At 38.5% G+C, this 14,082-nt stretch overlaps 1 long non-coding RNA gene across 1 annotated transcript; it reads left to right on the top strand.

Annotated features, from left to right (window-relative positions):
• Window positions 1-1,704: 1,704 nt before the first annotated feature.
• LOC125611376 lies at window positions 1,705-13,438 on the top strand. Its single transcript, XR_007341551.1, has 3 exons — window positions 1,705-1,859; window positions 4,575-4,659; window positions 12,844-13,438. It is a non-coding gene; the product is annotated as an uncharacterized LOC125611376 (long non-coding RNA).
• Window positions 13,439-14,082: the final 644 nt, after the last annotated feature.

The raw sequence follows: 14,082 nt of genomic DNA, 5'->3' as shown, positions 1-14,082 counted from the left end.
AAAATTACTTCCTCATTATGAAGTTATGAAAAGACAGAAGGATGGAAAGGCAGCTTTAAGTTAGCATCACAAAAGACCCTTGGTTGATTATGTATAAGAATTCCTGGATCTCATAGAGAGTGAGCTCTTGGAGCCTCACTGTTAAGGTGTCCAGTGAAGAGGGAACAGGGGGATAGAGAGCAGTGTGGTATCTGGGGGAGGAGAATGGCAGGTGCAAAGTCCCCCCAAAGCAGGAACTTAGGTGGACTCTTGGTAAACAGCAAGGAGATGAGGTCAGAGAACTGGGGGGCGGGGGTTGAAGGGTGGGTAGAACACAGGGGATCCTCAGACTAATTTAAAGATTTTAGCTTTTAGTCTGAGTGAAAAGGGGAAAGTAGTGACAGTGTCTGATGAAGTCACATGACTTGACTGACATGTTTAAAAATTCTTCCAGTTGCTCTGAAGGAAATAGACTAAAGGGATTTGGAGGTGGAGACAAAGAGGGAACCAGGGAGATCTTAGGTAACTGCCGGAATCCAGTCAGAGTCACAGGTGGCTTGGACCCACCTGAGGATGTGGAGGTAGTGAGTAGTGGTCAGATTCCAGACGTGGTTTGGGGAGGTAGAACTGACAGGATTTACTGATGGCCGATTTGTGACTGATTGCAAAACCTTGTTTGTGTTAGTATGTTGTTTCATTCAATGTGACCAATAAGCATGAAAAGTGGTCTTGAGACATTATTTGGGTACAAAGCCTAAGTCTTAACAGGGCAAGGATGAGTCCTCGAATGTGGGTGTTATTATGTTCAGCCCCTCTGTACCGGCCTGTCTTCAAGGTGTCCTTCCAATCCAAATACCTTTCATATATAACATCAATTTAAAGTCAAAACAAACAGTTTAATTCACGGTGCCCTTCCTTTAACATAGCATTTCATTAGGCTCTGAGGAATTTCTCGGACTTCTTACACAGGAGCTTTGTAGTGTCCTGAGAAGAGAAGACAAGCTCCTTGAGATGGCTCACCAGTCTCTTCTTCATTTGATGAGAGGTAATTTCTGCAGCTTTATGTCTGGGATCTCCAACTCCACACACCCACATAACTTTTCCAAACACACACACACACACAAACACACATTGACTGTCCTCATTAAATGTCCTTATCCTCACTGGATGTCGTTTCCAGATTAACATAACAACTCAAACATGTATTTCCGATCTGTAAGGATAAAGAAACCAAAATATGGCAATGAATAAAAAAAAAACAAACTATAAATTAGTACTCTCAGAAAAGAGTTGTATAAGCCTCACATATTCCAGAGATGTCCTTTTGGGTTTTGTCTTTTTCCCTCAGCATAAAAAGAACTGTTGCTTTGTAGTCTTAAGACACCTCTGGAACAGGGCTAGAGGGGAAGAGGATGTAAGGGAGATAGGGAGACTCAGATTTTTAAGTAGGCAAGTTATTTCCTGGAGCATAATTAGAATTTAAACAGCATGATACTGATTTTGCTCCTCACTCTTATGGTTGAGAAATAATGAAAATTAACAGCACCTTTACTGAGATCAAACATAAAAAGATTCCAGCTTAGTACCTTATAAAATCAAGTTAATTTCCATCCCTGGGATAAACAGGTCTGCAAAGGCCAGTAAATGAAAACTCAAATACGATCTTGGACAATTTTGTTCACCTTAGGTCCTATTGGCTCTTTTATAAAAGCAACACAGCGTGTGAGGAGTAATTATTCCGTCTCCAGACAACCTTTCAACTCCTCTGTGATTCTGAAGCTCTGGCGAGCCTGTGAAGTGAGCCACAGACGGCAGCTCTCATGCTTGGATTTGGCATGCAGGATGCCTTTCTCCCTGAACCATCATGGTGCCAATACAAGGTAATTTGGCTGGACTGATTTCATCAGGAATTAGTGTCCTCACCCACCATGGAGATAGGAGTCTCCCAGCTCCTAATGGTTATTACCTATGTTCCTGACTCTCCATTATTTTTCTTCCTCTTCTGTAAAATGAGTCTGACTGGTAGCTTGAAGTTACCTAGAATGAGGCTTTTGCATGACCTACCTAATCATTCAGCTCTCTGTTTGTTCCATAAAGACATTAAATCGATTATGTTACTCCCATACTCTGCTTTTGTGGGTCAATGCATATGTATGTCTCTTCTGAAGAACGGCTAGTCTTACATTAGGATCAATCAGTGTAATGATTTTCAACCAAAGTGGTTCTATAATAATGATTTTAAAAGAAAAATACAAAGTGTGACCTTCTGGTAGAAACCCAATAAAAAAAACTAAGTTCTAAATATATAAAAAATAGATTGGGAGAGTGTGTTCTGCCAGTTACTGAATAAGAAGAAACTGTTTCTTACTATATAGCAATTATTTGCTGTAGATCCCATTTATTCATGTCTATGTGTGAATAACAGTTTCAAGAAAATGTAAACACTTCTGAGTAAGCTAACATGTTTGGTTATTATCAACTACAGTAATTGTGGTAGATTCAATTGTTATTAAAAAAAATCTTTATAGCTGGGCTTAGGATGTGAGTTGTTTGGGATAAATGGTGGACTGAATATAATTCCCTGCCTTTTGACTTTGGGCTTAGCTATATGCCTTGCTTTGGTCAGAGGAACGTTAGGAGACTGGAAATATAATTTCATCAGGAGGCTGAGGCAAGAGGATCACAAATTCAAGGCCAGCCTCAGAAACTTAGCAAGACCCTCAGCAACTTAGTGAGACCTGTTTCAAAATAAAAGATCAAAAGGACTAGAGATTGACTCAATGATAAAGCACCCTTGGGTTCAATCCCTGGCATCAAAAGAAGAAAATAAAAAAGGAACGAAGGAAGGAAGGAAGGAAGGAAGGAAGGAAGGAAGGAAGGAAGGAAGGAAAAGAAAAGAAAATATAATTGCATGTTTTACTCTGATCTCATATTTCTGTCATTGCCATATACTGTAGTTTAGATCTAAAAAGTCACCCAAAGGTCTGTGTGTTGATAGGTTGGTATCTAAAATGGTGATGCTAATGGGAGATGATGGAAACTTCAGGAAGTGAGCCCAGGAGGAGGTCTTTAGAGCATTGAGGGTACACCCAAGAAAGGGATTTTGAGACCCTGGTCCCTTTGTTTCTTTGGCTTCCTGGCCAAGAAGGGAATTTTGCTCTGCTGCATGCTCCCACCAGGATATCAGCTGCCTTGCTACAGGCCTAAAATAAATAAAGCCAACTTATCATGAACTGGCACCTCTGGAAATGTTAGCTGAAATAAACCTTTTCTCTTTATAAGCTGACTACCTCAGGTATATGCAATAGTAACCAAAAAGAGCTGATGAAACACACCATACTTCCTTGAGAAAGCTGTTGTCCCTTCCTGCTGGGTCCCAGAATGACAAAGTTGGAGAAGATTAGACCTCAAGTGGAACAAAGTCTAATCTAGAGCAACCTCCAACTGACCATATACACGTGAGTACATGTTGTTTTAAGCCAAGGAGTTTTGGATGGTTTGTTATGTAGTAATAGCTAAGTAATGCAATGGATACTCACTGGTTAAGTATGTTATTTATTCATGATCTCATGATCTCATGAATGCTTTATTTTTGTACCAGGGATTGAACCCAGGGGCACTGAGCTACTTCCCCAGACTGATTTTTTTTTTTTTTTTTGAGACCAGGTCTTGCTAAAGTCACTTAGGGCCTTACTAAATCACTGAGGCTGGCTTTGAACTTGCAATTTTGCCTCTGCCTCCTGAGCTGCTGGGATTACAGGCATGCACCACCACACCTGGTTTTATCTCTTTAATTCTTATACCACCTCGGAACTAGATATTATCATTCATTTTGCAAGAATATATGGTTGTAGAGTCAAGATGTGAACCCCCAAACTAAAACCTTTTTAAGACTACAGAGTCAAAGCTCTTAAATATTTATGGAATAAAATCACTCATAAAATTAATAGTTGAGAACTGCCTACCTTTGGTTTTCATGACTGGCTCTTTCCTAGCCTTTGAATTTCAGAAAGGTTTACCTGACTACCTTAAGTGGCCTTCTCTCCATTATTTTCCCTCTTACCTCCTCATTGATTTCTTCAGAGCATTCCCATAGTTTGGAATTGATTTGTTTGCTTGCTTGCTGTCTTGTCTTCCACATCACCAAATGCAATTGTAGGGTAGAAACATGCTCATGTTTTTATTGTTGTACCCCAAGCATCTAGCAGAATGATAGGCACATAGTAGGTGCTCAACAAATATTTGCAGAATGGACAAATGAGTGAGTAGGACAGAGATATAAAGAACAGGCTGGTGAGTGGGGAACTGTGAACCTTTATGGGACATTGTAGAAAGGAACCATGAATTACAATCAGGATTTGAGGAGGTGAAGGGACATGAGGGAGGGCTGTAGAGATAAGGAGGAGGGAAAGTGTAACAAACCAAGTTTAATCTAGTGAACTTTGCCACTTCATAATAAGTAGAACTTGTCTGGGAAACTCAGAAGTCTTTTTTTCCTTGAGAAACTTCAAACCAAAATATATCCTATAAAAACACACACTAGAATAGGTATGATGTCTTTTTTTTTTTAATTTGAAATGTATTTTTTCTTGTAGGATTTGAAAAAAAGAAACATGAAGGAAAAATCTCACAGTAACTGATGCAAAAGGAACAATGGTGTCAAACCAAACAAGACCTTAGGTGAGCCATCTTCTTTGACTGCTTGGTTCACAGGGGATCTGGCTTAGTCTTGGGAGAGAAGTTCAGACAGGAGGCCAGAGTACTGATGAATCTCACTGGTGATTTTCTTTGGGGTAGAAACAATAAATATATCAGATGGGTGAGAAATTCAAAAGGGCCTTGACAAGATGAAGTCTGGGGTCTGAAAGAGTTAGTTCCATGCTGGAGAATTACAACTGGTTTAGAATGGACTTCTAAATCTCAATGGGCAACAGTGTAACAGTGGATGTTCTTGTATTTTGTTTAATAGAGAAAGTTGGGGTGGCTCTCTGGGTTGTTGATTCTCCTGGATTTGTGAGTTGGTATCCATACCATCTGCCTGGATGCTCTGTTCTTTACAAACCATTATGAACTCAAAGTGTTCAAGTGCTGAGTTTCATGAGTTTGGGGGACACATTTAAATCACAGCAGTGACTTTGCATCAGTCAGATCGGTAGATTTATTTATACGGACACAGAATAAATATTTCATTACAAATAAAAATACCTCAAAAGGTCTATTTTGCTTTTAATGACAAAGAAAGAAAGCTGGACATATTTCTGCAAAAAGCTAGTAGGAAAACATAAGATTGCCATCTCTTATTTCCTTATGATGGATCTGCAAACCCTTTTGCTTCATAGAAAGCTTTTACTAGCCCTTAGGGCAGCACAGATTGTGGGGAGGAAAATTTCTCCCCTTGGTTTTGCGGTGATGACAAGAAATAGAATTGGGGCTGAGACAAAGGCCGCTCTTCATTTTCTCTTGTTTTTGTTGTTTTGATGGTGGTGGGGTTGGTGTCAAGGAAGAATGAAGGTGTGGGAAGAAGGAAGGCATTTTTTATTCCAAAATTAATAAATTACTAATTAAAATAAAGTGGCCTTTTGACACTGTGAAGTAGGTCAATGTAAGAGAGGAAAAAAAATCATTTGTTTTCCTTTTGCTTTTGGCATTGTAAATGAATACCCCTTTAGGAAAATTGTATAGGGAGTCTCACAAAATTCATTGCTCTATTTATTCAACGTGACAGGAATGAAAATGAATCTACAGAAAATAAAGTAGAATGAATTGACTTTATTTTTAAATGTTTATATCAATTTTTTTTCAATGACAGCCTGGTGGTATTTATTAGCAAATATTTATTTAGCCCTCATTGTGTTTTGTGCTTAAAGAAAGGATGGCGGGGGTAGGGGGGGGGAGATAGAACTAGTAAGACCTGTTTGTTATCTGAGATTAATCTGTGTTTCTACCTAACTGAAGAGTACATGGCAGCACCTTTTTTTTCTAGAATCTGGCATTGACCATCAAAGAGAAGGCTAATCTCACAATAAAAACAACAACAACAACAACAAAAAAAAAAATACAGGAGGAATACAAACATATGATATACATGTATGGATGCTTCTAGACAATAGCACATGTGAATGATGACAGATATCTGGACCTTCCTGTACTGTCTGGGGAACTCACCATACCATTCCCAAGATAATTTGGGAAAAGAATTTACTTATATATATAGGCATGCACAAACAGCTACCCATTACAGGAATACCAGTGAGTAAATGGCAATTAGCAATTGCTGATTGTAGAATTAATTAATAATTTGGCATTATAATTGATGCTGGATAATAAAATTATAAGAAATATTATGTTCTCACCAGATGTTTAGCATTTATATATTTAAAATCAATTTGGGAAAGGAAGGGAACAGAACTATTAAATTGGACTTTTGGGAAATGACATGCTAGAGTGAAATTACTCTCTGGTTTTAAGTGAGATAACACAGAACTATGGTGGTCCTAGCACAAATATTACAGCATCTCCTTTAACTCTCAAAAATGTCCTAATTTGGATTAAAAATCCATCCATACTGAAGCAGTATTGATTTGCAAAAAGTGGATTATTTGCATTCCAACTGAGTTGTGTTTATTGTGTAACCACTATCAACTTGTTAATAATAATAACAATGAGTCATTTTAACCAGTAATTTTTATTTTGTGATTACTAGGGTTCTAGTAATCAAATCTATTATGTAGTATATTGAGCATTTTATGTGAATTAGTTTATTTAATTTTCACATCCTTACAGGGTAAATACCTTCATTATTGCCATTATGTAACCTTATTTAAAAAGAAGGAAAAAAATGGGAATACAGAGTTGTTAAGTAACTTGACAAAGGACACACAGTATGTGCTGAAATCAGTGTTCAAACAGAAACATTTTTATGCCAGCTTATTTTGTTCTATGATCAAAAATCTTACATTATAGATGATGAAGTAGAACATAAGCACATGAGTTGATAACATAGTATAATTATTAAGAAAAAAACAAATTACATTACTTATTCTTGGTGTTCCCCCCCATCTGTTGTACATAGTTATAATAAAGAGTTCAAAAACTTATGTAAAGGGTCTGGGGTGTGGCTCAGTGGTAGAACATGAGGCACTGGGTTCCATCCTCAGCACAACATAAAAAAATATATATAATAAAGGTATTGTGTCCACCTACAACTAAAAAATATAAAAAATAGTTATGTAAAATATAAAACATTGTCTATATGTTGAATGATATGATATCTATCCCTTCTTCTGCTATAGTTTTGTAATTAACAAATTATACCTTAAATCAAAGGAGTAGAGAATTGAAAGCAGTTTCTTTTCCCAATCCAAAGATATTTTTCTTGAAACCCCGTGACTTTCAAGTTTCATTTTGTGGCCATAGGCAAGGAAAATACCAGGAAATCAATAAAAGCTAGGAAAATGAATTGCAAAGCAGCAGCAAGATCCCAGTTGAGGTTGGCAAGAGATGAGCAAATGTATATATAATCTGCATAGGGCTTTAGGTCTTCCCAGCTGATGGATGATTTCTCAATAGCACTCTGGGCTAGAAGATAGAAGCAGACAGGGCTGGCAGTGCATGATTAAAGGCTGGAATACCAGAATTACCAAGCGTGGTGAGTGTGGGATGATGCTGAGAACAGCATTGGAGAAGCCAACAGTGGAGGAATGCATCCATAGGGAGTAGGTAAAGTTAAAATATGAGTGAATGAAAGATGAGGAGATTGAAAATGCAGACTCACAAATATGTTAAGAAAAAAAAAAAACTAGATAAGGATTTAATGGCAGCCCAAGTGGGGAAACTGTCAAATTCAGGAATGAAACTGGTAGGATCTAACACTTAGCTGGAGTGGCAAATGGCGGATGTAGCAACTCCATGCTATCCAGAAGCAGTAAGTGGTATTGCTTCATAGTAGTACTGGGGAATCAAATACCTGGAAGTAGTTAGCATGGGATCAGACACATAGTAAATGTTTAATAACGTGTAAGTATTTAATACAGTCTTAGAAACTTAGTAAATGCTTAATATGTGATTGTTCAACAAATGTTCCTGCAGATTGTTATACTCATTAATATTAGGGTGTTAGATTAGATGATTAATCTTACATGTAAAATTGACTGGGCTAGTTGTTTCTTGGAGAGCTGGTAAAACTATTTCTGGGTCTGTCTGTGTGGGTGTTTCTGGAAGACTTTATCTTTTGAATCAGTGAACTGAGTAAAGAAGATCCACCCTGGCCAACATGGACAGGCATCACTCCTTCTGTTAAAGGCCCAAATGAGACAAAAAGACTGAGGAAGAGCAAATTCTCCCTTCTCCTGGTGGAGCTGGGACATCCAGCTTCTCTACTCCCCGGACGTCTGAGATCCTGGTTCTTGCGACTTTGGACTGCAAAACTTACACCAGCATCTCCTTCCCAGCCCAGTGGTTCTCAGGTCTTTGGCATCAGAAAGGAGTGACATCATTGGCACCCCTGGCTCACAGACCTTCGGACTCAGGCTAAATTGCACCAATGGGTTTTCTGGTTCCCTTACTTCGGGAAAACCTAAATAAGCCATGTAGCTTCACTTACTTTTTGTTGAGTTAAAAATCACTAATTTGGGGGATCACACAGCTGAGTGATATACATTATTAGTCTCCCACTAGCTTTGCTGTAGGTAACACTCTGCCCTCTGGGTTTAGGGATAACAGTTGCTAGGTTACATTTAAGTGACTTGAAGGTTGAACACACTCACTCTTCTCTCAGGTCTGCAGATGGCTAATGGGTGGTTGGAATGGAATGGAAAGGTTTGGCATCTCTCCTTGATATTTTGTCTGTTCCCTTGGTGCCTTTAGCCTTTGGGTCGGGCTTTACTGAGCTTTGGATGTAAACATGTTGATCATTTAAACTTTGTCCAGAATCGTAACAAGGGATTAACTTAACCTAGACTTGCCTCATCACTCTCCCCACCTTCAAGTCTATCAGAATCATGACCAGAAATACCAGACCCTGAAAGAAACAAAAAGAAGTCACACGTGAGTTCCTGGAAGATCTCCAGCTGTCTCCAGAGAAGACACGAACATTACCTCCTGTTGTTAGTCTCTTTCTCCCTCAATATTCCTATACTCTATCTATAACTTCTCAGCTGCCTGAGAGTTGGGAAGATATTTGTGAGCAAAGCTCCCATTTTCCCATTCTTTAGCCACTGAATAGAGCATTTCCCCCTCTCCTATTACTTTGTCTCTGGCTTTATTAAGTGGCAGCAAAATTGGACTTTTTCTCATTTACAGTTCTTCAGCTTGCAGGTGACATTCTGGGAGATTCTTGGCTTCTGTAATCAAGTAAGCCAATTTCCATAATAGATTGCTTCTTAAACATCTCTATCTAAATATCTATCTCTCTATCTATAGATATATCTGCTGGTTCTGTTTCTCTGAATAACCTTGACTAAGGCAGCATGAAGCTAGGCATGTAATTCCAGTGACTTGGGAGTATAAGGGTAGGGGGATGGCAAGTTCAAGGTCAACTTGGGCAACTTAATGAGACCCTGTCAAAAATTAAAAATTAAAAAAAAAGTAGGGATGGTTCTGGAAGTGTAGGTCAGTGGTAGAGTTAAAACTTTGTCCAGAATCCAAAGAGTTCCATTCTTATTCCAACAAGAACATTAATTTTTCTATTCTTGCATTGTATCTAGTGCTACATTGTATCTAGTGCTATGGTGGTCAATCTCCAAACCACAACAAAACAAACAACAACAAAAAAAGAAAAAATATGCATGGAACTTAGAGGTGTGATAGTGAATTGGGAAGGTAAAGAGGAAAAACATACATGAGGGTTTTTTTTTTTTTGTACTGGGGATTGAACTCAGGGGCACTAAACCACTGAGCCACATCCCCAGCCCTATTTTGTATTTTGTTTAGAGACAGGGTCTCACTGAGTTGCTTAGTGCCTTGCTTTTGTTGGGAATGGCTTTGAACTTTTCCTGCCTCCGCCTCTGGAGCTGCTAGGATTACAGACATGCACCAACCACCGTTCCCGGCCATGTTTTTGAAGTATCATAGAAGACAAAAGTAGGTCTAGCAGCACAGAGTAGCAGAGCTGGAAGGAAAGAGGAAATGGTGTGATAGTAGCAATTAGGAAGGAAGAATTAAAACAAGTAGTTGCTTGAAAAAGAGAGCAAACCCCTCCCAAGCTCTCACGGGATCTTTTCCGTAGTTTCCTTCCTTCTTTTCTGCTATTCTTGCAATTTATTCTCACATTCGTTCATTTAAAGCCAAGTTTTCTATGTGTTGAATTATATATACTAAAAGGCAAATTGTGGGAGAATTTATAATTCAGTCTAAGAAGGAGGTGATTTTCATTCATACATATTCTTCATCGCTTTCTGAATGCTTATGCTCATTCTCTGTTCTCTTTGCCACATCCTTAATTATCATCAGAATGAAGAAGGAGTTTCATATCACAGGTGTTGACAGCAAACAAATCTGCAGCTTCGGAGAAGGAAGTCCTAGTCTGAAAGCAAACAAATGTTTGCAAAAACAGAGTAGATATTGCATTTATAGACAGAATAGCTTGTCTAAGCTCTGGAGTCTAGGTTGAGCACATTTGATACAAGGGATGGCTTCCATTCTTATTCCAACAAGAACATTAATTGTTCTATTCTTGCATTGTATCTAGTGCTACAGCACAAACCTCACTCCCTTAATTAGCTTTCCAAGGATTCAGAAAAGGGTCCACTCCTGATCTGAATTGTTTCCCTTGGTGATATTATTAAGTTTCATTTCAGCAGCTTGGAGACAAAACCCATCAACCAATCAGCAAGTTCATAAGGCATCCCTACTATGAGGTTGGCTTTGTGTTAGAAGCCCTCTAGGAGCCTGCTCTTGAAATGAGGAGGCAAAACCTGTACATATGCAATGGTAAGAGAATAATGAGGGCCAAACTGGGCAGAACTGACTCTAGGACAATAGAAATTCAGAGAAAGGAAAAATCAGTGTGGGCTAAATAGCCAACATTTATAAATTGTTATTATCAATTACTATCATTATAACAACAATGGCCAGCATTTATTGAGTATTAAGTGCTCTCCATATGCCAAGGTACTGTGCAAAGCGCTTTGTGTGCCTCCTCTGATTTAATCCCCATAATAACTCTCCTATTATTCCTACTTATAAAGAGAAAACAACATACTCCTATTATCCCCATTTTATAAATGAGGATACTGAGTCTTAAAGTGGTTATATAATTCAACAATAGTTACAAAGTCAGCAAAACCAGAATTCATATTTTAACATAGGTTTGTCTGGCTCCAAATAACTGTGAACATAACATATATAAAACCTTACATCCAATCAGGTGGCCCAGAGCATGAGGGTCACAGGAGTCAGAGCAATGGAATGAGTTTAAGCACAGCAGGTCATGCATTTATTCACATCCTCTTTCATTCATTCGGAATGGTGTTTGAGCATCTACTACATTCAAAACATCACACTAGGAGTTGTGAGGACTATAGAAAAAAACCAGCATTCCTTCTCTCAAGCAGTGTGCAGCCTGGTCAGAGGTGACTTGAGCTGAGGTGAGAATGTATGAGAAGCAGGAGAAGGTGGAGAGTGGGAAGTTCTTTGAAGAAAGAACTTCTACGTGGACTTAAGGCTCCAAGTGCACTAAAAGCCTTAGGTCATAATTTCTTCATGAATTGATTCAATAACTTTTGCACACAGTTTTTGCTAGGAGCTGAGGAAAAATGGAGATTCCTCAGAAAACGTAGTTGTGGGCTAAAGACACTAATGTGGAAATGAATTGAGATTGTGGAAGAAATAGGAATTAACCAGATGCAAAAGAAAAGGAATATAATTATCCCAGCAAGCAAAATAGAAGGAATTCCTGAAAGTTGTGTTTTGGGTAAAGGCTGGTACCTATAAAAAACTGAAGACCAGTCAGGTAAAATGTAGGTGTTTTTTCCTTGACATCTTCCTCTTCCTAACTCCTATATCCAATGTGCTACCAAGTCTTTCTGGTTTTATTTACTAGTGAATATTTGTTGATCTGTTTAGATCTCTAAACTAGTAACACTGTCAGCACCATTCTATCTTAAACCAGCACTATGCTTTCCCTGCTCGTTGGGCTTTCTGGATTCACTTTTGCTAGCTTCCCATCCTTTCTTTACATTATTGCAAATCTGATCCATCTCTGCCCTCTCTCCCTCTTGACTGGCTCTCCCTTGTCCCAAATGTTAAAGCACAGTGACGGGTGTGTAGCAGAGCACTGTGAGGAAGATAAGCACCCGTCCAGCCACCTGCCACTGGACGAAGCATCCTGAGGTATGGAGGTGCTGCTCGTCCAGCTGGTCACCACTCATCATTCTGGCAAAGCACCAAAGCCACCAGGAGAAATGGAAGTGCTACTTGTTGAGTCCACTGCCATTGGACATTCCTCGCAAGCATTTTTTTCAATAAAACTATGTCTCAGCCCATTTCGGGGTGTCTTCTTTTGGTCTCTTAGCAACCCATCCCACTGCTGTAGCACAATTGGGCTGTGGATAAAGGAGTGTTCAACACTATGAGGTGATTGTCCTTTCATTTCATTATATTCTACACTAGATACTTATAGTTTCTGAATCTGGATTAAAGGATAAAGCAGATAGAGAACCTTCAAACAAAGGCATCTATGAACATGCAGGTGATATAGAAAGCAGTTATTTATTTAAATTAGCACAATGAAAAATAATACAGTTCTTTATGGTCACATAACATTAAACAATATAGGTCAGGTAGTATTCTAAGCACATTAAGTCACAGAGTTCTTGCAATGAACTACAAATTAACTACAAATTATATTTATTTTTGACTGTAAAGGTGAATGACTTGTCTGAGGTCACATGAGCATAAGTGGATGGACTAGAAAGTGAACCCAAGAAATTCAAAGTAAGGATCTGACCTTCACTCACCGCTGCAATATACCATACACTTGTGGTACCTCTGACCTGTGCACCAGGAGTCACACAGTTGTGAATGCCTACTAGGTACAGAAGCCAAACAACTTGAAAAGAGTGACAATGGAAAACAAAGAAGGAACTGATGGGGTAAATCAAGCAGGAAATCAAGTGTGGCTTCAACATCTCGAAAGTTAAGAGAGAGTGAGACAGAAGTGGCAAAAGATGGGGATTCTCTTCCACGTTTTTCAGGTGGGGGGATATGAAAAAGCAATAGTGAAAAGACAAGATTGTCAGGGGATAAGGAAGAAGTAGAAGCTGAGAAAGAAGAGAGTAAAAATACTGTTCTGAGAAGTTTGAGAGCAATATAATGTCAATGTGAAAGTTTACTGAATGGAGAGTTGATTTAACTACCCTGATTTGATCATTATAGACTCTGTATACATGCATTGAATTATTATTCTGTACCCCACAAATATGTATCATTAAAATAATAATGAATAAAGATTTTAAAAATAGATTTATTTTTCTCACATTGGAATACTGTGCCATTTATATACTTTTGCCTTTAAAATATTCTTCCTTATTCCATCCTTTTAAAAGCATATATAGGCTTTTCTCTAAATTAATTGAGCAGCCTAATACCTAGCATCTCCCTCTCTTTTTCCCTTTAGAGTTGGGCATTTTACTGACTTCATTGCTCTTTCCCATTCACCTTTTAACTCACTGAAGTCCAATTTCTACCTGTACTTCCCCAGAAAAGTTCTCTCACATGAGGTCACTCATGACCTCCATCCAAGGACTAGTTCTTTTGTAATTCACCCCTTCCTTGAGCCTGTTATCTCTAGATGAATCTTCTCTCATTTCTCTGATGGACTCATATCATTCTCACTCACAAGCTCTTATTCCATCTGCCTGGTGAAATCTACTGTTCTCTGGGGTTCTCTTACAGATCATGACCTGAAACATTCTGTATATATTAGAAACATAATCCAAAAGAACTGAGCTTGAAGATTCTAAATATGTGATCAGGAAATAAATGTCAAAGAAGAGAGTTGAGATGGTACAAATTTGGAGAATTCTAAATCAAATGAGGTAGGTTTAAACTGAATGGCCATGAGGGATAAAATTGTAACATTAAGACAGAGGGAGGCAGGATGAC

Source organism: Marmota marmota, unplaced genomic scaffold (assembly GCF_001458135.2).
Source record: "Marmota marmota marmota unplaced genomic scaffold, marMar, whole genome shotgun sequence".
Classification (NCBI taxonomy): Eukaryota; Metazoa; Chordata; class Mammalia; order Rodentia; family Sciuridae; genus Marmota; species Marmota marmota.
The sequence above is the reverse complement of the archived record's forward strand: the minus strand, read 5'-3'. Positions and strand labels throughout refer to the sequence as shown.